Raw genomic sequence first — 25,092 nt, forward strand, 5'->3', positions numbered from 1 at the left:
TAAGAGAACACGTATCTCCAAACACAAAAATTAAACTATGAAGGAATAAAGTTCCCCATACTGAGCCTTTCTCTCCTCTCATCCAGGCCCAAACTTTCTGGATTTTGATATTTTGATAATATGAATTTATAACATGATATGATATATAACATGATTTGATAATATGAATTTATAACAAAAAGCCTTCCAGTTTAACATCTAAATGGGAGAGGGTTTTTTTGTTGTTTTATTTTGTTTTTTTTTTTCTAAATATCATCCAGGAGGCAAGTAGGAAGATCCAAAGAGATTGCACCCACCCAGAATTGCAGGAATATTTGGCTTAAATAAATCTCTTGCCTTTCAAAGACGAGTAAACAAAAACACCAACCACAGCTATAAGGGCCTCTAAAAAAATCAACAAACCAGAGAGAATGGAAAAAGCATTTTTCTTATAAAATCAACTTTCATATTATAGAAGTATAAATTCTACTACCAATGGAGAAACCACCTGAAATAATTGGAGGGAATAGAACCCAGTCAGGAACTGAGTCTTTTACCAGTCAATCTGGAAAAGTTCATGATTCACAGAATACGCAATCACATACTTGGAAGGATCTTATCTCAATCGTGGGGATTAGCTCTAGAATATTTCTACTCTGGGGCCACCTAAATAATGTTAAAAATCAAGATTAGAAAGGATAAAAATCTTTTTAAGTAACTTAATTGTATCTAAAAACAGAGCTCAAGAATATTTACAGGAATACAAAAATATAACACACTCAACAAAGTGAAATTCACAATGTCTACCACCCAGACAAAAAAATTTGGCATGCAAACAAGCAGAGAAATATAATCCATATTAAAGAGAAAAATCAATCAAGAACAATCCAAAATTGACACAGATCTTAGATTTAGCAAAGATAATGAAAAAATTATTGTAACTACATTCAATTTGTTCAGAATGTAAAGGCCTAGAATACACACAGACATGTACACACACATACATACCCCATAGATGAACTTCTAGAGATGAAAACTAAAATATGTGAGATCAAAAATATACTGGATGGGATTAACAACAGATTAGATTTTGCAGAAGTACAGATTAGTGAACTGAAAGGCAGAAATAAAAACTATCCAAAATGAAACACCAAAAGAAAAGAGATTTTTTTTTATTTATCCAAACATCAGTGAGCTACAGGACAACTTTAAATAGTTTAATAAATGTATAATCACAGTCTTCAAAGACAAGGGACAAGAAGAAGGACAGAATAAATGTTTGTAGAAATAGTGCCCCAAACTTCCAAATTTGATAAAAATTGTAAGCCCACAGATCCAAGAAGCTCAAAAAATCCATGAATAAGAAATATGAAGATAACCAATATCTCAGTACGTCATAATAAAATTGCTCAAAAACAGTGACAAAAAGAACATCTTAAAAGCAGCTGGAATAAAAAGACATTACACGGGAGAACAATAAGGGAGACAGCAGTTTTTTTTACCAGAAACAATGCAAACAAGAAGATATAGTACAACATCTTTAAGTTCAGAAATAAAAAGAATCTGGGTGAATTCTATACCCTGAGAAAATATCTTTCCAAAAAAGGTAAAACAAAAACTCTTCAGACACACAAGATACACAAAAGCTGAAAGAATTCATCACCAGCAGTCTTGCACTACAAGAGAAGATAAAGGAATTCTTTCAGGCACAAAGAAAGGAACACAAATGAAAACATGGATGTACATAAATTGATGAAAAACAACAGAAATAGTACCTTCCTGGGTAAATATATCAGATTCTTATCATTGTTTAAATCTCTTTAAAGATAATTAATGTTCTTTCTTCCCAGAAACTTATAACCCCCATCTGAATGTAAGAAAAACATACAAAAAATCTCAACTGAGGGTCATTTTACAAAATAAATGACCATTGTGTCATTTTGAATTATATATATAAAAGGAATAACTGTTTTAAATGTGTTCTTTGAAAATATAAATTTAACTGCAATTAGAATAAAAATACTCATAAAGGCGCCTGCGTGCTCAGTCAGTTAAGTGTCCGTCTCTTGATTTTGGCTCAGGTCATGAACTCATGGTTCATGAGATCAAGCCCTTCATCAGGCTCTGCACTGACAGAATTCTCTCTCTCTCTCTCTCTCTCTCTCTCTCTCTCTCTCTCTCTCTCTCCCTGCCCCTCCCTGGCTCGCACTCTTTGTCACTCAAAAATAAATACACTTAAAAAAAAAGAATAAAAATACTCATAGTTTTTGCAAAAACACAGAAAAAGAAAAATGAAAGAATGCATGGTCAGTATAGGGATGGAAAGTAAGGAATAAAAGAAAATAACAAGGAAATAGAAGAAGCATGACATCGTAAGGCAAGAAAACACAAAATACGCATGCCTCTACTGACAGAGCCAGCCAGGCACCCCTCAGATTATTTTAAAAAGCAGATATTTAGGAGCGCCTGGGTGGTTCAGTCGGTTGAGCATCCGACTTCGGCTCAGGTCATGTTCTCAGGGTTCCTGAGTTCGAGACCTGTGTCAGGCTCTCTGCTGACAGCTAGGAGAGTCTGTAGCCTGCTTCAGATTCTGTGTCTCCCTGTCGCTCTGTCTCTCTCTCTCTCAAAAATAAATAAAGATTTAAAAAAATTTAAAAACCAGAAATCTAATTCACACGCAATGAAAAAAAATTAAGCTTTACCATGTAAAATTATAATCAATTAGAAAATGAAAACAAATATATAAATATGGTTGTTTTATTCATAAAGTTTATAACCAACATCAAGGAAAACCATTACCCAAGTGTTATACATCAGGTATCACAGAACAGACTGTGAAATCATATTAAATAATAATGATAAAAGGAAAAAGTAGAATGAGAAGAAAAACAAAAAGGATAGTAAAGAAGAGACAGGAAATAAAAAGTAAAAGAGAAGGAAAATGAAGGAAAAAAAGGGGAAGGATGAGAAGGATAAGAAGAAAATGAAGGGCAGAGATGTAAAGCAGTTAAAAAATACAATAATAATGAAAGTCTAATGTAGCTCAACCTTCACTTCACCCAACAATCAGAAACAGATAAATACTAATAGGAAAGAGAGAAAAAGGAATAATTAATATAATTAATAAAGTTGAATGATTAGATAAGACTTTACCCAAAACGAATATATATTTTTGCTAGCATCAAAGAATAACCGCAATTATTTTTCTAAGTATAAAGTATAAAGAAGATATCAATGTCTTCTAAGAAAATGGAATGATTCAGGGGTGCCTGGGTGGCTCAGTCGGTTAAGCGGCCGACTTCAGCTCAGGTCATGATCTCGCGGTCCGTGAGCTGGAGCCCCGCGTCGGGCTCTGTGCTGACAGCTCAGAGCCTGGAGCCTATTTCAGATTCTGTGTCTCCCTCTCTCTCTGACCCTCCCCCGTTCATGCTCTGTCTCTCTCTGTCTCAAAAATAAATAAACGTTAAAAAAAAATTAAAGAAATAAAAAAAAAAGAAAATGGAATGATTCAGTTTGTGTTCTCTTAATATAATAAATCTAAGAATAATTGTGTTAATATCTTAATATATGTTATATATTATTGTTTCATTCACTAAATAAATATGTTCTCAGAGTCTTTTGTGAGCAGCCACTCCAAGGTGTCTACTGGAGCAGTTTTTATCACTTTACAACACACCCAACAGTCTAGCAGGGGAAAAGACAATACCCTAACAAATCAATATGCTTTTTTTTAACTTTATCTTTGGCTTTTCTGAATACAAGGCCCTTGCCCTGGCTGTATCTAAAAAATCAACCTTCAGGCTCTACCGGCTGTCTTGGGTGAGTGTCTTTTTGATGTCTCTACTTTTTCATTCCTGCTGCAAGCTCCCCAACCCCTCAGCTTGCATAAATTAGTTCGCAGAGTTCACCTGAAATAATAGAAGTTATTTCTTTCTATCAAGATCTGATGAGTCAGGAAGCAGGAAGGCATGATGCTGAAGGAGAAAAATAAAAGTTACACTCTCCACAGTCCCAGAAAAGGAAACCAAGAGTTTGCAAAGAAGCTCCAAATGACTGAGCTCTTGTGTTAATAATGCTCTTTCCAGGCTTTAGTCTGGAGGAAAGGAGATGAGTTAGATAAGGCGGGTCCACACCAAGAGCAGTGGAGACCCTTACTCCATCCTTGTCTCCCTTTTGAACCCAGGAGCAGGCCATCTGCAGGCTACCCTGCAACCACCTGAGCACACGTACATCATGGTGTGCTGGGTAGCCCACAGTGGTCAAGAAGATGCTCCTGAGGTTTAGCTCTTCTCAGCGGCCTTCAGCTCCTACATAGTATAGAGAGAACTCCAATTCTGGCTTGAGGATCTCACCAAAGAGTCTGCTATGAAGTGAGCCAAGACTATCAAATGACCACCCATGCCAGAACCCACAGAGGAAGAAGACACAGGCCCACAGGAGAACAGTCAGCATTATCCTGCTCTGTAGGGGGTCAATTCAGCCAAGTAGTGATCCTGAGCATTACCTGAACCTAAATGATAGTACATGAGCTACAAAACATGAGCCTCTAGTAGGACTTGCTTCAGTTAGGACCTGCCCCTCAAATTCATGCCTACAAAAATTCATATGAAAAAAACATTTCTTTTTAATTTCACAGACTCCTACGAACAAAAGTTCTTATATAAAAAATCCCTTTCCGGGGCGCCTGGGTGGCGCAGTCGGTTAAGCGCCCGACTTCAGCCAGGTCACGATCTCGCGGTCCGTGATTTCGAGCCCCGCGTCAGGCTCTGGGCTGATGGCTCAGAGCCTGGAGCCTGTTTCCGATTCTGTGTCTCCCTCTCTCTCTGCCCCTCCCCCGTTCATGCTCTGTCTCTCTCTGTCCCCCAAAAAATAAATAAACGTTGAAAAAAAAAAAATTAAAAAAAAAAAATCCCTTTCCTCTTGATCTACACAGTTGTTCTCTGTTCTCTGTAGGCAAAGACTGCACCGGAAAGGGGTTATTTGGTTGTTTGAAAACACTGAAAAGTTCCTGACTGGTCTGTGAAAAATGAAAGCGAGAGTAAAAGTGAGAGAGAACTCGTGTTAACACTTCTTAATGTTTTCAATTGTGACAAATGTGTTTATAGATATAAAAACTGTGCTTAGTAATATATGGAACTGTTGAATCACTACAGTGCACACCTGAAACTAATATAACACTGTATTCAACTACACCGGGATTTTAAAAAATTGTGGTGAATACTTGGAGGCTGGTTTTGTCAACTGGAATCAGGGAATAAATCTATTCTGAGAATCAGGCAGGTAGAACCATAGCTGGTATTCTATCTGTTGGTTACAAAGTACTCAGTCAAGACTCTCCAACATGTAACATATTTATACTACCACGTAAATATCCAGTGTACTAAACACCTTGGCTTGCCACAGGAAGGACTAACAAGAAATATATTTGCCTGAGTATCGGTGTATTAGCATGGAGCTAGGCCATAAACATAAACTGTGAGCATTCACAATTGATATTAAGATGACTTATAGTCTACTTACCAATAAAATTTTTTACTATTATTACTTATTTCCACAATCACAATGGAGCTAAAGAACAACAGACAATGCACTGTGACTAAAGACCAAAGAGAGGCTAATTCCAAAATTAGATAATATCAAATGATAAAATATGTTGGATTAAAATTGTTTTTCCTTGACTAAATTAATGAATCTCCATCAGTGAATGAAAAGAGCTTTTCCATTTCTAAAGTGTGCGATCATGCTTGGGTGGTTAAAATAATAAACCTATAATGTCATTTGGGATTTTCTAGTATCAATTTAAATCACGCTGATTACAAGGTTTATCAGTGCTCAGCACACACTAGGTATTCTAACAAATAAAATTAATACCTTGTAATTGGATAGTTTCTAGAAAATTACAAAGCATTTTCAGAGATATACCTCATCTCCCTAGATCTTCCTAACAACCTTCTGGCATTATAAAACAGAAATAAGCCCTTTGCACTGCAACTGTGTGAAGGCTTAAGTCCAAAAGTCAATCTACAAAAGAATACCATTTGTGAAAGAAATATAAATAGGATCCACAAATTGGCAATTGTTCTAGGCAGTTGATGACTATGACATATAAATAAATATACACATGACTCTCCAAAAGTTAGTGGTTAAATTGAAATAGCTGATCATATGAATAAATAAACCATATTGGACTTCCATACCAAAGCTTTAATAAATCCAACAGAGGGTTTCTCTCTCATAATAAAGCTTGTTGATATTCCATACACTCAATCATTTCATGCTTGCAGAGTATGTGACCAAATTACATGCAAGAATGAATGGGCCAGATCATACTCACTATAATTATAATTTAACACACTTGAAAGACTATAGTTGAAGACTCATCCAGAATAAGGTAGTTGCAAAAACAACGGTCTATTTTAGCACAGAAAATGTATATAGGATAATCTAAAAAATAAATGTCTAATAAAATCTGGAAACGCGATTGAAAAATAACTATCCTTGGGGCGCCTGGGTGGCGCAGTCAGTTAAGCGTCCGACTTCAGCCAGGTCACGATCTCGCGGTCCGTGAGTTCGAGCCCCGCGTCGGGCTCTGGGCTGATGGCTCAGAGCCTGGAGCCTGTTTCTGATTCTGTGTCTCCCTCTCTCTCTGCCCCTCCCCCGTTCATGCTCTGTCTCTCTCTGTCCCCAAAATAAATAAATGTTGAAAAAAAAATAATAATAAAAATAAAAAATAAAAATAACTATCCTTTTGGTTCCTAGATATTCATGTTATTAGTGCCTTGTTTAGCCTCAATGCATGGTTGAAATGATACCCAGAGTGTAAGTTTTCCTGACTCCAAGTCCTTCGACTTTCCCACAGACCCATTCCTACTTCTCCAAGGATATATTAAAATCTATTATGGATACAGTGTCATCTTCAACTCTGTCTTTATTCAGAGAACCAAGGTTTGATAATGCAACCTTGTTTGATTCCTATAACCTTCTGACAATGCTGACTATTCTGTTGAATTTTTTTTTTGGGGGGGGGCAGCAGCAAACCTTTTAAAATGGCGTTTAGAAGCCAAAGATGACATCATGGTTATGAAAGTTTACCTGGTAGAATTCATTTCTTCAAATTATGAAATGATGAAATGAGGATTCTTGGATGTGAAATATTTATCATTTCATCTCTGCATAGTATTCTATGATTTTGAAGCATTTTAAGCTATATTATAATATATATTTTTGAATCACATTATCTAAATTAATATTTACCAAAAATATGACTTCATTTGTGAAAAAATATATATAAAAGTTTAAAGATATTGGGATCATTTCACTCAGTGTAGAAAATACTAGTAAATATCAACTTCCTGTCTTCTATTCATAAAACATTTCTAGAAAGAAAAGAGAGGCTGCCTACACCCTCACCGGAAAAATGAAAAGAATACTAGCAATGGAGTGAAGAGTGAAACAGAATAATAGACATAGCTTATTTAAAAACTACATGAAGGTAAATGTTGTCAGATTTCTTTAAAAATGACTATTCAGGAGTGCCTGGGTGGCTCAGTAGGTTCAGTGTCCAATTCCTGGTTTTGGCTCAGGTCATGACCTCATGTTTCATGAGTTCAAGACTTACACTGGGTTCTGTGCTGACAGCATGGAGCCTGCTTGGGATTCTCTCTCCTTCTCTCTCTGCCCCTCCCTGGCTCACTCTCTCTCTCTCTCTCAAAATAAATAAGTAAACTTTTTAAAAAATGGCTTTTCCAACAGCATTTACAAAGTATTTATTCTTGGGGCACCAGGGTGGCTCAGTCGGTTAAGCCTCCAACTTTGGCTCAGGTCATGATCTCACAGTTTGTGAGTTTGAGCCCTGTGTCAGGCTGTGTGCTGACAGCTCAGAGCCTGGAGCCTGCTTTGGATTCTGTATCTCCCTTTCCCTCTGCTCCTTCCCCACTTGTGCTCTGTCTCACTGTCTCTCAAAAATAAATAAATGTAAAAAAAAAAATTTTTTTTAAACAAAGTATTTATTCTTATGCCAGAGACTATGATCGTTACTGTGGTAGACTCAGATATGGCCTTCCCCTCAAATACTTCATAATCTAAGCCAGAAAACGGTATGTTAACAAATGTGATCATTCCACTTGATAGGAACCTTAACGGAAGCATGCAACATATATACACAGTGCTATGGAATACACAAGAGGTGTCTGTTAACTCTGCTTCAGGAAAAAAGGACAATCTTCACTGAGGATCTAACTTTGATTCTTGAAGAAAGAATCAAGATTCACCAGGAAGAATAAAACCTGAGTATTTGGGTAAATTATAAATGTTTGAGATTCAAGAGAAAAAGTGAGGCATAAAGCCATACAGCTCAGCAACCACAGGGCTTCGTACAATGTTGCTGTTGCCATTGTTGTTCTCCCACCGAAATCTAGGAGGAAAGAGAAACTAATTCAGATGCCATTTTTAGCTTGAACATCCCTCAAATAACCTGTTTAGGTGAAAAGGATTTGTGCTTTGGTTTTATTTTTATTTTTTTTTTCAACGTTTATTTATTTTTGGGACAGAGAGAGACAGAGCATGAGTGGGGGAGGGGCAGAGAGCGAGGGAGACACAGAATCAGAAACAGGCTCCAGGCTCTCTGAGCCATCAGCCCAGAGCCTGACGTGGGGCTCAAACTCATGGACCGCGAGATCTTGACCTGGCTGAAGTCGGACACTTAACCGACTGCGCCACCCAGGCGCCCCTATTTTTAAATAATAATACATAAGAACTGCAAAAAACTACCTCTGATTAATCTATAAATTAGTCAGTTCTTTTACAGGGACTGACTTCTTGCTTCTAAAAATTAATAATGTTCCAATAGCACACACAGAGTTTAAGTCACAAAAAATAAATCTGTTGGAGTTTCTCTAGTGAAAAGGCCAGTGTTCTAAAGATAGGCTAAAAAATAAACTTATCAGCTTCAGGAATCTTAAATACCATATCCCTTTTTGATGTGTTCAATCATTACAAAGTATCTGTTGACAAGAGCTTATGGCAGTGAATATTATCACACTGAGAAAGCTGGAGGTTCTACTTTTTTAATTTAAAGTAATTTTGCTGTTAGGTTCTTTTATCACTTTTTTATTCAATAGCTATCTACTGAGCTACTATATTAGGAAATGGTTTTGTACTTTTAACACTGGTGATTTGGCAAAGTTTATATTTTCTGGCTAATAAGAGGCTTAAGGATAACCAACTATATAAATGTCTACATGACTCTCTATGATCCAGAGACCAATGGATTAACTAGGCAATCTTTATGAAGACACACTAACCAGTCATCCATCATGTTAACAAACATGCAATAGGAATTAATGAGATTATTGAAGGTATCTATTTATTATAGACTTAGTCCATGTAATAAATTGTAAATCAGATGATTGGCAGAGGTGATGAAGTGTCCATGGCTGAGGATATTAAGAGACTAGGTCTTTTAAAGTCAAAGAACAAATCAAACTATAAGTCAACAATTGGGTGTCTGGGTGGCTCAGTAGGTTGAGCATCCGACTCTTGATTTTGGCTCAGGTCATGATCTCACAGTTCATGAGATGGAGCTCTGCATCAGGCTCTGAGATGACAGCATGGGGCCTGCTTAGGATTCTCTTTCTCCCTCTCTCTCTGCCCCTCCCCTACTGGTGCTCTCTCTCTCTCTCTCCCCCTCAAAATAAATGAATAAACATTTAAAAAAAACCTATAAGTCAATAATAAAATATCACATGCCAAAAACTTTATAGGTAGCAAAAGCTTTATGTTCTTCTATAAGTAAAAGACTTTCTTCCTTCTCTGATGACTTCTAAGATTTTGTCTTTATCACTGGATTTGAGTACTTCATTATTATGTATCTTGGTGTGGTTGTCTTCATGCTTCTTGCCCTTGGAGTTTGTTGAGCTTTTGGATCTGCAAGATTATAGTTTTCCTCAAATTAAAAAAAAAAATGCCCATTATGTATGCAAATGTTTTATCTACCTCCCTCTCTCCTACAGAGAATGACCACATGCATGTTAAGCTACCTGAAGTTGTCTGTAGATCACTGATGTTCTATTGATGTATTTGTTGTGGTTGCTACAGTTGTATTCTTTTTTTTTAATCTGCGTGCTCCCTTATAAATCCTTTCTATTGCCATGACTTCAAGTTCACTAACCTTTTCTTCCAAAATGTCTAATCAAATGTTAATCCCACCCAGTAAGTTTTTTGCCTTACACATTGAATTTTCCATGTCTAGATATTTGATTTGTATCTTTTTGAAACTTACGGTATCTTCGGCTAAAATTTGGTAACATATGTAGTAAGTTATAACAATGTTTAGTGTTCTTTTCTGCTAATTCTAACATCTGTGTCAGTTTTGGGTTCCTTTTGATATGTTTATTCTCTTCATCAAGAAGTCTTACATTTGTGTACTTGTACCCATCTTTGTAGGTGCTGGATATTTTATATTCCTAAAAATATTCTTGAACTTTGTTCTGAAACTTAAAATGTTACTTTTTTTTTTTTTTTCAACGTTTATTTATTTTTGGGACAGAGAGAGACAGAGCATGAACGGGGGAGGGGCAGAGAGAGAGGGAGACACAGAATCGGAAACAGGCTCCAGGCTCTGAGCCATCAGCCCAGAGCCTGATGCGGGGCTCGAACTCACAGACCGCAAGATCGTGACCTGGCTGAAGTCGGACACTTAACCGACTGCGCCACCCAGGCGCCCCTTAAAATGTTACTTAAAATCACGTTGATCCTCTTGGACCTTGCTTTTAAGGTTTGTTAGGCATAACCAGGGAAGGGTTCATTCTAGGACTAATTATTTCTACTACTGAGGCAAGAGTGGTCTACACACTCTAGGCAATCCCCATTAGTAATAAGGCTTTCCAGTCTAGCTGGTGGTAATGGTTCTTGATGGTCTGTGCAAGCATCAGGCATTATTGCCTTTAATCCTTTTTTATGGTTCTTTCCCTGGCCTTGGAGAGTTTCTTCACACTCATGCACTGATCAGTGCTGTGCTGTGCTAAATAATCAAGAGAGACTCTTTGCTGGTCTCTGGGATCTCTTTCTGATCATTTTCCCTTAAAGTAATTTGTCCTGAGAATTCTCACTGCCCTGGTCTCCCAGACTTTCAGCTGTATCTCCTCAACTCAGAGAGTCTGAAATCACATATTTGACATCAAATATTTTATTACAGAAGAACATAAAGCTTTTGCAACCTATACTGTTTTGACACATTGTCTTTAATTGCTGACTTTTAGTTTGATTTGCTCCTTGACTTTAGAAGGCCTGCTCTGGTCTTTTAATAGCCTCAGCCATGGACCCTTTACCACCTCTGCCAATCATCTATCTCACATTTTACTGCATGGGCCAAGTCTGCTTGGAGAGTCATTCAAGGAAGTAAGCTGGGACAATCATAAGATTCATCTTATCTTTTGACAACTATCAGAGAACACTGCCCTTCACTGCCTAATGCCTGGTATCTAGAAAGTTGTTACTGCATTATATATTTTTTAAGTCTATTTATTTGTTTTGAGAGAGAGACAGTACACATGCATGAGAGCAGGGAAGGGGCAGAAAAAGAAGAGGAGAGAGCGAATCCCAATGCGAGGCTCAATCCCATGAACCATGAGATCATAAGCTGAGCCAAAACCAAGAGCTGGATGCTTAACTGACTGAGACACCCAGGCACCCCTGTTGTTGAATTTTTAAGAGGTGAAGTAAATAAATAGAAATATATATTCTTGAAGTGATAAAATTCATACATGAAGTCAAAAGTCAACTTCACATTTAATGGACAAACATGGAAAACATTTCCATTAAAGTGAAGGATATCTACTATAAACTTTATTGACATTTATCTTGGAGCTCTCATTAATGCAATGAAGATCTAAAAAGAATAAAGTGAATAATATTATTTGTAGTTGGAATGAAATTGTCTTCTTAGGAAAAACTAAGGAGTCACTTAGAAAAGTAAAGTATGTCATTTACAAATACTATCTTTAAAAAGAAAAGTTTGATGGGGCCCCTGGGTATCTCAGTCAGTTAAGCGTCTGACTCTTGATTTCAGCTCAGGTCATGATCTCACAGTTGTGAGACGGAGCCCCATGTCAGGCTCTGTGCTGGGTGTGGAGCCTGCCTAAGATTTTCTCTTTCCCTATGCTCCTCCCCACCTCTAAAAAAAAAAATCCATTCTGATCCTGATAATAAGATCAATAGACATTTACTAAAGCAAACTTGGGATATGAAGAAATGTCTAAAGTAACGGTCATCCATAATTTCTCATGGAATAACCCTTTAGACACAATTGACATGTATAAGTCTAATATTTGAATTTCAATGGTCCTGATTTCCTGCATGCAAAAAATCTTAACCTCAAGATGTTTCCTAGCAGTTGTTTGGATTGTGCCACATGTGCTTAAGCCTAGTCTGTTTATATTTTTCTACTCTGCTTTCTTTTGCTATGGCATCCTCTGTCAACTCTCCTATCAGAGGCTTTCTTGAGCTTTCAATTTGCCAGACCTGCCCAGGGATCGTTGTAGAATTGGAAAAATTGTCAATTGTTCATCTCTGCTAAGACATCATTTTGTGGCCCCAAAATAGTGCGATATGTCCCTCAAGACTCAGAGTATACTTAATCCAATAAAGTTAATGTTTACTATCCCTCCTTTTTGGAAATAGAGTCCCTTGGGAAAAGAGAGGCCATAATCTGTGGTGATCCCTGTTTATCACCTTCTACCTCCTTTCTCTCCTCCAAAGTCTCAGGCACTAACATCCTCATCTTCCTTCATATATAAGCAAAATCTCCCATGTATATCAACTCTGGAAAATTAACTTTAAGGGTGAATATAACCAAACTATGTCTCCATAATTGTAGATCAGTGAAAAAGAAAAAGAGAGAATTAGGGAAATGTGATGGAAAACAAGAATGACAGACAAGACACTAGAGAGAATTGCAGAAAGATGGAAAATGAAAGAAAGATAAGGAATGACAGAAAGGGAGAAAGGGTAAGAGGAATGGAAGGAGGAAGGGAGGGGAAGTGGATGAAGGAGGGAGGGGAGGATAAAACAGAGAGAAAATGAAGGAAGATGAGACTGTTGAGATTGAGACAGACAGATTGAGACTGTTGTTTATGAAAAAGAAGACATACAGAACTAATGACAGAAACATAAATTTCCGTATGTCTTGAAAATTTTTCAAAAGCTAAAGTTTTCTTTAGGATTAACCATGTGACAATTCTTCCTTCTTTTGTGGGAAAAAAAAAATGATGTTACTAAATTGTGACGAATGTTCTTATAACAGTTGAAAGCAAGACTTTCAACATTCCTTTACCAGTATATACATACTGCAACAAAAGACAAGGATATAATTGGTTAGCAAAATCTTATGAAAATATTATCTGTATCCAGAAAGTATGCTTGTTTTCTGTTAAATGTTTCATTAGAAAATAGAAGGAAAAAGTCTCTCCTACCCAAATGTCTTCAATAAGAGTCAGAATGCTTTATTTTCCACACTTTATCTTGGAAAATTCAGAGTACCGGAATCTTTGAAAGATCCATTAACAAAGAACTGAAAAGCATTGTAGGCAATATCCAAATTATGTTCGATAGTATAGTATACAGTAAGATAACAGTAGAAAACCCTATTGACTGATATTAGTTTTTTAGAAACTTTAATTATATTGCATTTAAATAATCAATAGAGAATGACTAGAAAGGAGAACAGACAGTCTATATTTTAGCAAGGTTCTAAAAACACATGCTGGCTGGCTAGATAGATGGCTGAATGGATGGATGAGTATATTTTCTATTTTCCATTTTGTGCTATTACATGAACAAGACTGCTGATGAAATATATGTGGGCTGGAGGGAGGTAGAAGGGAAGGGAATAATCAAGGACAATTCTGAATTTTTGATATGAGAAAACTGGTAGATACTAACAGAATATACTAGCTTTGAGAAACAAAGTGCAATCAGATTGGAGGAATAAGAAAATCAAGGTTTCAATTATAACACGGTTAAGTTTTAAATTTCTTTCAAATACCTAGGTAAAGCTATTAAGTAGGCTACTGAATATGTTTTAAGCAAAGGTCAAGTCTGTGAACAAATATTTGCCAGCCACTGACCTATAAGTAGCATGTAACATCATTGATGGACGTGGTCACTTAGGTAGAAAATATAGATGGAGAATGAAGATCCCAGGAGCACTCCAATATTTACAAGAGAAAGAACCAGGAAAGTGTGGTGTCTCAAGTCCAAGAAGGCATTTCAAAAGGGGGAGTGTGGTCAGCCGTATGCAAGATCACTACAGAAAAGTCAAGCAAGATATATTCAGAAAATGAGACTCCTGAATTTTGCTCTATGAATTTTACTGGTTATCTTGATATTAACAGAACTCAACAGAAGCATACTCCTGGTACACTGTTAAAAAATATTTTTAGGGACGCCTGGGTGGCTCAGTTGGTTAAGTATCCGACTCTTGGTTTCAGCTTAGGTCATGATCTCACAGGTTCATGAGTTCAAGGTTTGCGTGGGGCTCTGCTGCCTCCTTGAGATTCTCTCCCTCTCCCTCTCTCCCTGCCCCCTCACACCCCCCACTCATGTGCATACTCTCTCAAAAAAAAAAAACTTAAAAAATATTTTTTTTATTTAAAAAAATTTTAATGTTTACTTTTGAGATAGAGAGAGACAAATCATGAGCAGGGGAGAGGCAGAGAGAGAAACACACAGAATCTGCAACAGGCTCCAGGCTCTGAGCCATCAGTACAGAGCCCAACGTGGGGCTTGAACTCACAAACTGTGAGATCATGACCTGAGCCAAAGTCAGACACTTAACTGACTGAGCCACCCAGGCACTCCACAAAAATATTTTTAATGGTCACTCAGCATGCCATCATGTTCAGTCTATGTTGTATCATAACATCTAGTAAATACTTTATAAAATATGTTTTGTTGGCATCCATTTTTGCACTATAACAAAGACCATAATTCTGAATCTCCTCATGCAACTAGAGTTATACCTTTGATGATTTCCCTAAATAAATTCATAGTTGAGGTATTTTATTTCAAAGATAATGAATGCTGTATAGACTTTGAATACATCTTTCCAATTTCTCCTTTTGCCATGAAGGTTAATTTAGAACATATCATCATTCCTGATCTGGCAATAAGATGTAAATGAAATAAAAATTATTTAAGTTAAGCTATAGCTTTCCCATATAAACAACCCAAACCATTTCCTTATACTTATTCTTTATACATTATTCTTTTTATTTTATTTTATTCTTTTACATTTATTTATTTTTGAGAAACAGAGTGAGACAAAACGTGAGCAGGGAAGGGGCAGAAAGAGGAGACACAGAATCTGAAGCAGGCTCCAGGCTCTGAGCAAGCGGTCAGCACAGAGCCTGATGCAGGGCTCGAACCCATGAACTGTGAGATCATGACCTGAGTTGAGTCGGATGCTCAACGAACTGAGCCACCCAAGCGCCCCAATACATTATTCTTTCATATACTCAACAAAGCCAGACATTTTCAGTTTACATGTGGGAAAGATACTGGAAGAAAAATGATCATTTAATCTCATAGTTTCTGTTACTTTGAGTCCATATTCTATGCATCTGTTACTGAATGAAGGTGAGCTCTGAGTAAAACCTAGACATTTTGAATTGAGTTACTAGGTAAACCTACAATTAAAATGACTCAAACAACATCCTAACTAGAAAAGCACATAATATAATCAGTGTAAAAAAAATCTTTAGGGTTTATTTTTACCTCACAGACCAATAACAATCAAAGTTAAATTAAAATATCCTCAGTGCTTAGCACATTACCTGGCACTTAATGGGTGCTCACTAAATATTTGTTGACTGAATTAAAAGCCAGCTCAGGAGAAAATAAAATAGATCAACATTACATTCCCTCCTGTGGATAAAGAGGCTGTTTTGCAAGGCAGTCCAAGAATCAATAGTAAAATAATTACTTTAGGATTCTGATGATTTTGGAAATAAAATTGCAAAGTCTAAATTAGGTTTTGTGTTGGTTTCTTCTCTACAGTGTTATACCTTCCTTTCTAAAATGAACCTACAAAAGCATTTTTTTTCCTCTAAAGCAGTCAAGTATTCCTTAAACACCAAATTAAACACTATTATTTATCTTTAATGCATGGTAATAGAATAAATGTACATTCCCAGTAATACCCGCAATTTCATCTTTCCCATTACAAATGTTCTCCCAACATGAGCATGTTTTAGGCTGGTCAAAATCAACACCTCTATTAAACAGTATTTTCCTCCAGTCAATATTTTTCTCATTCAAACATTTACTTTCAGCAATCCTTAAACTCCAGAGATCTAAATATAGGCAACCTCAACTTGAAAAAATTCACAGCTAAAACTAACATATACTCTATGCCAATCTGTGCACCAGCTGTGGATTAAAATGTGCTGAAAAGCAGAACATTTTGTCTCTCTTCAATGATCAAATAGTCTCTTGCAGCATATACAACTCTCCATTTAACAGGAGGAGGATGGTGTGGCAGGAGAGGGAGAAGAATCTGGGTGATTTTGTTTTGAGGTATCTGGAGGTGCTGAAATCCACTTAATTTATAGTTGTCATGTGGTTCTTTAAACAAAAAAACCTGTGTGAGTATTAAATAGGGACAGGGAGAGTAGCGGTAACTGAGTTAGATTCTTGGAAAGAGAATATCTTCCTGACTTTTTCAAATTACTTTGAGATTTGCTTCCTGTTTATTTTCTGGCAAACATTTAAAAATAGTTGTCTAAATGAGGTCGCATTTGCAGAGACTGTAGAAATTCCTTTAACTGTAGAGTTCCAAGAAAAAAAAAAAAATGACAGATTTATTACAGGGGCAAGCATTAGCCAAAGAGTTCAGTTAATTATTTTAAGTCTCTTAAAAAACGTGAATGCATTTTTGTATTAATATAGTATTTACCAATATGAATTTTCGTAACACTTGAAGAATAAAATTGCCCAACCATCCCCTAGAATCCTATAGATCACTAATTCTTTGCTTATTCTTTCATTTTAAATGGCTCAAGAACTGTACTGGGATCATGTGGCATAGGATGTCTTAGTTAAAGAGATCAAATGCTCACTGACCTACTTAATAGATCAATAAAGCATAATGTCAAAGGGAAATAAAAATTTCTTAAAATTGTTGATTTCAAATTCATGTTCAATATTTTGCCAGTATTTTGCAGAATGGTCATATTTTTATAGAGATTTTTGCCTAGTGGCAAATTAATTTGTTTTACTTATTTAGTTCCCCAAAGTACAAGTTCTATTGTCTTCTAACCACATGGCAAAACAAGAATAGTTACAATCCTAATCAGATTGAAATGAAATATGTATTATTTCATTTTAAAGAACTATAACTTAAATTCTTCACCATAATTTTATAAAGACAAAGCACATATATGTTAATCAGACTGCTAAATGTTGAATTGTTATTCACTGAGAGTCAAAATGAAAAGCTTCCACTGTATGAAAAAATTAAAGGAAAATATTTGTATATATGTTTGTACATCCTTACATAAAAATAGGTAGACACGTTATCTTTAGATATTGTCTCACCAACAGGAAAGGAAAAATGGACAGTTTAACATACCAACAGTTAAAATGTACAATTTAAAAAGCAAAACTATGGAAAATAAAAGTAATATAAGTAACGTCTTTCTTACGTTTAAACAGGATTTTATACTTTTAAAAACACTTTGTTTTATTATCTCATTGTGAACTTTATAACTACACTTTGAGATACAAAAAGACAGACACTATTATTCTTAATTTCTACATAAGACAAACATAGAAATGAAGTGATTTTCACAAACCTTAAAACTGATCTCATTTTTTACTCTTTTAAACTTCATACATATATATATATATATATATATATACACACACACACACTGAATTACAATGAAACAGCCAAATAAAAATGGACAGACTTGTATCTTAAAAGGATATAAAAGGAAAAATTGATATATGCATTAAAGTAAAATGACATAGATAATCAAGCCAAACAAAAGTTAAAGCAAAGAGAAGATGAGACAAAGCATAAATTACTGTAACCAAAAAAAAAAAAAAAAAAGTGGTGACTGTTGTTCTCTTCCTAATTCTAAAAAAAAAAAAAAAAAAAAAAAAAAAAAAAGACTTAATCAGAAATCTAAATGGAATTTCCCCAAAACGAAGCTCCAGCAAAGAAAAGCAGCACAGTATAGGTTAAGGACCACTTAATTACTAACTATAATCAGCCCATTTCAATTGACCTTTTAAGCATGATTAAAGGTTTTATCGTTGAATTTCACAGTTTTGTTTTTTTTGAGCCAACTTAAATTCTCTATCCTTGACTAACGTGCATAAGGATACATTATTAAATATACCATGTCACAGCTACCACTGCTTCCATTATTACTAGTCCTTTGATGGAGAGAGTACATAACACCTTAATGGAGCCATATATATATACATATATATACAACATTATATGTATCTTACATATATATATCATATTTTCTTTGAAATTCAACACCAAAACTCCTCTCAAATAACCAATAACATTTTTTTAGATTTAGGTTTTAAATATAAGGTATTATACCAAATCAGAGGTAAACATCATTGATTCCAGAGAATTTGCTCTGAACTGGCCAAATGTTGAATTCAATTAGAGAGTATAATATGTTATCTGGGGTTATCCTGTTTGCCCTCATATATGTGTATATATATATATATATATATATATATATATATATATATATGTGTGTGTGTGTGTGTGTGTGTACATATGTACATATGTATATGTACATATATGTATATATACATACATGTATACATACATGTACATGTGTGTATATACATACACACACATTTTATTTTACAGCACCTCATGTCTTAAATGCTCAGTAGACCTAAGATTCTAAAGGTCACTGAAGAAATGTCAATGTTACCAGCATACACATTAACACATCTAACACATTTTTCTTATCAGCTATCAACACCTCAACTTAGATTCAAGTAATCAGTTACCTGGCAGGGACCTAGAAGAATAAAATATAGGACTTGTACATTTTAACTAAGAGGAAAATGTGACAAACAGGCTCTCTTATGAGGTGGGAAAGGACAGGTGTAACTGGGAAAATAAGAGCAAAGGGCAACAGAGGTTGATGGAAATGGTCTAAACACAGAGCAGACTACTCTGTTTGCCTTTTCCAGCTTCACGAAAAACTGCAGGACTAGGCTCATCCTTGGTTCTAAACCAGCCATTTTAATCTTCTCAATAAACCAACAGATTCAATATTTGATTTCTCACATTTCCACCAAATCCCAGCATCCCCTCCACTACACACATACAAGCCTAAGGGAGCTGCCACGGGGGGCTCTTAGTTAAAAGATTTCCACTTGAAGGTGTCTGACACCTGGGGTAGCAGAGATCAGGGGGACATTGCCAAAGTGTGAAATCTGCCTCTGTTTCCCTGCCAGATTCTTTGTCTTGGAACAAAGCCAAAGTGTAGGCCTATTGGGTCCACCACCACTGAATGCGGAGGTAAACAGAAGAGCAGGAGAGGAGCACCTTCATCATTATACACTGTGAGACGCTCAAAGAGGTTTGACCTGTGAACATAAAGGCTGGGTTTTGAGTCAGCAGGGGGTTAAGTGCAGTCTGAGGTCCAAAAAAGATCCAGGAAGTCCACTCCAGTGGACCAGAAACAAAAAAATGAAAACAGTTACCTGCATGGTCTAATTTATTTAGATTTATTCTGCCTAGTGGAGTCTTTCTCTGTGTTTTTTTTTTTTTCAATATTTGCTTTTTCTTTTTTATAAGTAATCCATGTTAACTACAGAAGACTTGGAAAATACACAGATGAAACTATACATCACCTGAGATTCTACCACCTGGAGATAACCACTAATAACATCTTCATGCATTTCTTCCCAATCTGTTATTTTCCTCTTCATATATAGTTGCAGATAAAAATAGAGAGATATTTTGCCTTATATAGTGCATACGGTTGTATAACCCTTTTTATCAGTTATTTGATGTGAATATTTTCCTAGTCACTCAAATTCTGTAACATGATTTAAAGGCCACAGGGTCAGGTATAGTGTATCACCGATGGGTGCTGATGACTCAGGGGAACTCACAGGCAAACCACCATTTCTTAATTTTTACCAGTATCTTTCCTGGAACGTTGGAACGCTGAGTCCTGGCTCTCAAGAAGAGAGGAGCCATCCCCTGGCCAAAATCCCCTGGTCATACTGCTATGACGCCACCACCATCTGACTCAGTATAAACACAGCCTACACCTGTGGGATTGGACTTACCTGGAAAAAGAAACATCTGCTAATTGTCCACAACCTGTGAATGGCGCCTGGGACTGCCTGGCCACTCGGGCCAAATTCACCAACTTCTGCAGCCCCATTTCTTCAGCTCTACCTCGTCCTGTTCCCCTCCCTGCTCGTCTTGGTAGGTGTGATGCCAGCACATCCCCTTCCCGAGTCTGTTTCTGTGATGAGAAGTACACAGAAGGAGCGTTAATAACACGTATCACGCACTGTATAGTTTTCCCTGGTGACCTTTACATTGAGGTACGCGAATTTTACTCTGGCGATACCTGTGGTAGATCTTCTCACAAAGGGAGGGGATCTTCTTTGCACTTTTGTCATATTCATTTAACTTTTTTTTTTTTCTTTTAACTTTGCGGTTCCCCTGCCCGCGCCCAAGGCTGCAAGGCTCACTCCAGTGGCCCTCCCACCGGGCGCTGGAAAGCGTACAGTACGGGACCTCTACCAAGCTCCACTTTCCCCCCCACCGTCTGGAAGACCGGCTAGGGGCGGCCCCCTTCTTGGCCACGCCCAGTTTCCCAGGGAGCCGCGGTTTCAGCGCCGGGCTAAAGCAAACCACACGCTGGGATTACGCTCGGCCCCTGAGCGGACCTGCGCAGTGGCTTCAGGCAGCAGGCGGGAATACCACGACCATCCATCAGAGGCTGGAGGGGAGGGCTGGGGTTCCCCACTAAAAAATTATTTACTGAGCACTTATTTGTGCCATTCAGTATGTAACATGATCGTGGTCTTTACTGAATCTCCATTACAGCAAAGGAGAAAGGAGATTGAAAAAAAATAAAACAATAATAAAATAATTACAAGTATTAAAAAAAATGCTATCAACCAAATAAAGAGATCAAGATCAAAAATACTTAGGGAAACAGTTTGAAGACTAAAGTCACAAACGCTGTCTTGAAGAGGTTTCTAGCACATTGGAAGACTTCTTTTCCCCAGGACCTCAAAAACTTTAAGTATTTTTCTTACCATTTTGTGCAACACCTGATGCATTACAGGCTAGGAACCTTAGGAATTCACCATTTCCGCCCCACACGTCCCTCTGCCCCACCCATGTCCAGTCTTTATGCCTTCTCATTTAAATATGTCTATTGACACCTCACTGGAAATGTTTAAATACCCGTAGTGAATGAGTTAAAGGATTAAGCATGATAAAATGCATTTTTCTTTCTAGCCTGCAGCAGTTCAATACATAAATTATGTCTTTGATCCTGGCAACTCTTCGGCAACTAAAAAGATGTTTGAAATAGGAAAACAGGAAATGCCACAGAGAAATGTGTCTCTTTGTTTCTTTTGAGAGAAACCTTCCCATCAGAGGTGCAAGAGTAGTGAAATATGCTAGAATTTAAGAGTCAGCCACACCTTTAAAATGAATGCCAGCTCTGCCACTTGCTTAGTGTGATGACAGGGCCAATTACCTAACCAAACTGAGTGAGCCTCAATTTCCTCATCTATAAAATGAGAATATAGTCCACAATGCAGTATAATTCTAAGAATTAGAAATAATGTATGTAAAGCATCTGGCATTTGGTGGCACTTGATACGTTGCTATTGTTATCAGTACTTAAGAACCTGTGATGTATGAACTATTAGCTGCATTACTCTCATCTTATGTCCACCAGGATCAGAGGTGAAATAAATAACTTTCCCATAATTAGAAGTAAGGTGAGGATTTAACTTTGAATCCTGTCCTTAACTGTGTTTGGAGCCCTGAGAGGAACTAAAATGTGGAATAGCATCTTAGTAGATTCCATCAGTGGTGTCTCAAGTATAAGGCCATTTAAAGTAACACTTGGTGGATAGAATAATATGTAGTACCAGGATGTACCTTAAAAGTACTGTGGCAAGGTGAGGGCTGGGACTGCTGACTTGCCTGCAACTGTCATAACTCAGGCAAAAGTAAACTTAAAAAGCAATGGGAGAGCAGGAAGGATAAGGAAGTTAGGACCTAGTGGATTAGTTGTGGTAAGAGAAATCTATCATAGGGGGTCCCAAAGGAGCACTCCTATGCACCAAACATCAATGAAGGAATCTAATTCAGACCACATTTAAAAAATACTTTACTTTTTATTGTGGGAAAGAAGTTTTATTTAAAAATATTTGTCAGAGATGGTAGTGGACTAATCAACAGCCTGGACTGCATACAGAGCGCAGGACTCTTGGGTGGAAAGGGCTTGCACAAGAAAAACTATTATAGTACTCCAGCTATGAGATTGAGCTCCAGCCTGAAGCAAAGAGCAGGAACCACAGAAATCCAAGCCTTTCGACTGAGCCAACATGGGGACAGGAAAGAGAAGAAAAGGGGTATGAAGAGGCACAGACTCATAGGAAATGCTCCTGGGGCTCTGGTTATAGGTTGCTTGGCAGCAAAGATATTGGGGAAGCAATAGGAAAGCCTGTCAGTCACAACTAAGTCAAATGTTCACCTCAGAGTCTTAATTCCAAGTCATGTCAGATGGAGGGATGGAGGCACTTGTTATATATCCTGATTTAGTAAAAAAATGCTTCAGAATCAGGCAGAATATTGAGTATGTATTTGGAAGACTTGACTGCACGTATCTGGAAGTGTTGGGAAAAATAAGCCTAGGGAACATGAAGCCTAAATGGGACGTCCACTTTCTTCATCATAAGTGGTAATACATACAAATGGACTTTCACACAGGGACCCAGACTATAAATCATTATTGGCCCACCACAAAGTCAAGTGATGATCTCTGGAAAGGTGGTTTTGGGGTTTTGTTTGTTTGCTTGTTTGTTTAGAGAGAGACAGAGAGAGAGAGAGAGAGCATGTGTGCGAGGTGGGGGAGGGGTAGAGAGAGAGAGAAAGAGAGAGAGAATCTTAAGCATGCTCCATGCCCAGAGTGATGTGGAACTAGATCCCATGACCCTGGGATCATGACCCAAGCCTTGATCCTACAACCCTGGGAACATGACCTGAACTAAAATCAAGAGTCAGATGGTTTGTTTTTTTTTTTTTTAATTTTTTTTTAACGTTTATTTATTTTTGAGACAGAGAGAGACAGAGCATGAATGGGGGAGGGTCAGAGAGAGAGGGAGACACAGAATCGGAAGCAGGCTCCAGGCTCTGAGCCATCAGCCCAGAGCCCGATGCGGGGCTCGAACCCACGGACGGCGAGACTGTGACCTGAGCTGAAGTCAGCCACCCAACCGACTGAGCCACCCAGGCGCCCCAAGAGTCAGATGTTTAACTGACTGAACCACCCAGGTGCCCCTGGAAAAGTCTTTAAGTATAATATTATTAGACACAAAAATATTGACTGAAGGTCTATTCCCTGAAATACAACATATTGAAACCCAGAGGGTAAAAAAGGAATATGAAACAGTATGTTTAAAAAGTCTAGATAAGAGGTCCTAATACATATAAATCTATCTTGACTATTGAGAATTTAGATTAGTAGAATTATAGTTCAAATATCAGAGCAGGAATATGGAAAATCCTGCACTGACCTATTGTGGCAACTTCAAGATATTCAACTGGCTTTGGCACTGATATGTCTTCTGACACACACAATACTCTGAAGACAGGCAAGTTTCAGAAGATAAGGAAATCAGTGTGCTTGACACGGGGTGTAGGAATTTCACATCTATGTGTATTGGAGTGGATGTTGGAGAAAGCCAGCGTGGAACCAAGTGTTTTTCTACAATGTTTAGTAAGAGAGTGGGCTCATTGCATGGACATACTCATACCATGGATTATTTCTAGGTATCAACTCACCTTTGATAATGAAGATGTTTTCCATCCATATAATTGTTCCCCTCACATCCTCTTGCCTGATAACTTCTTTTTCCCATGATGGATCATGATTACTGAAGCTCTTTCATATAGCAGACCACCGAGGTCAGCCCTCCTGGAGAGGACCCACGATGATCATGATAATGGTGCCTGTGACAACAACAGCTACCGCTACTATGGTAGTAAAAAGTCGATCGCTACCATCAATATTACTGCTAACATCATTGACAATACTACTCCTATTATTATTATTATTATTATTATTACTGTTACTGTTATTACTACAATTTATCTCTACTATTATTAGCTTCTAGTGAGTACCTTCTATGTTCTAAGCACTATATTTGGCCCATTAAGTAAATTTTCTCTCATTTATTAATAGCACTACACTATAGACAATATCAGGTACATTTAACTTGTAAGATGGTTAAGTGGCCTAACTCTAACCATTCAGCTATCAAATGTTTGAATCAAATTCCAATCCAGATTTTACAGACTTTCAAAATCCACACTCCACAATGTTATCTTTCTATAGAAAATCACCCTAGAAAGCTCATTTTAATTGTATTTTTAATTCACTGTATTATATTTATAAGGCAGCTCATTTTAAAACTATTTCTTATTATAAAACATTTTCAAACTTATAGAAAATTTGTAAGTACGGAACAAGCATTTCTGTTCTCTGTGCCATTTGAGAGTAATCTACCAACCTAATGCCCCATCTTTTATGTGCATTTCCAACAAACGAGGGTATTCTCCAACATAACCGGTCCAAAAATCAAAATGAGGAAACTAACGTTGATACATTACTATCATTTAATCTTTAGACCCCATTCAAGTTTTGTGAATTGTCCCTACAATGTTTTTTATAGGAAAATAATTAGTTGAGAATTATGTGTTGCATTATAGCTGTCATATCTCTTTATTCTTCACAAGGGAATTACTTCTCAGTCCTTTCTTGACTTTCATGACCTTGTGGTTTTGAAGACTTTAGAACCAGT

At 37.0% G+C, this 25,092-nt stretch overlaps 1 long non-coding RNA gene across 1 annotated transcript in view; it reads right to left on the reverse strand.

The window, feature by feature from the left end:
• Positions 1-25,092, reverse strand: part of LOC123598898 — a 387,130-nt gene that overhangs the window by 353,347 nt on the left and 8,691 nt on the right. The window contains exons 4-5 of the long non-coding RNA XR_006712866.1: positions 24,074-24,206; positions 20,320-20,501 (exon numbers count right to left, since the gene is read on the reverse strand). This is a non-coding gene — a long non-coding RNA (uncharacterized LOC123598898). The remainder of the gene's footprint in view (positions 1-20,319; positions 20,502-24,073; positions 24,207-25,092) is intronic.

This window comes from Leopardus geoffroyi, chromosome C1 (genome assembly GCF_018350155.1).
Source record: "Leopardus geoffroyi isolate Oge1 chromosome C1, O.geoffroyi_Oge1_pat1.0, whole genome shotgun sequence".
Classification (NCBI taxonomy): Eukaryota; Metazoa; Chordata; class Mammalia; order Carnivora; family Felidae; genus Leopardus; species Leopardus geoffroyi.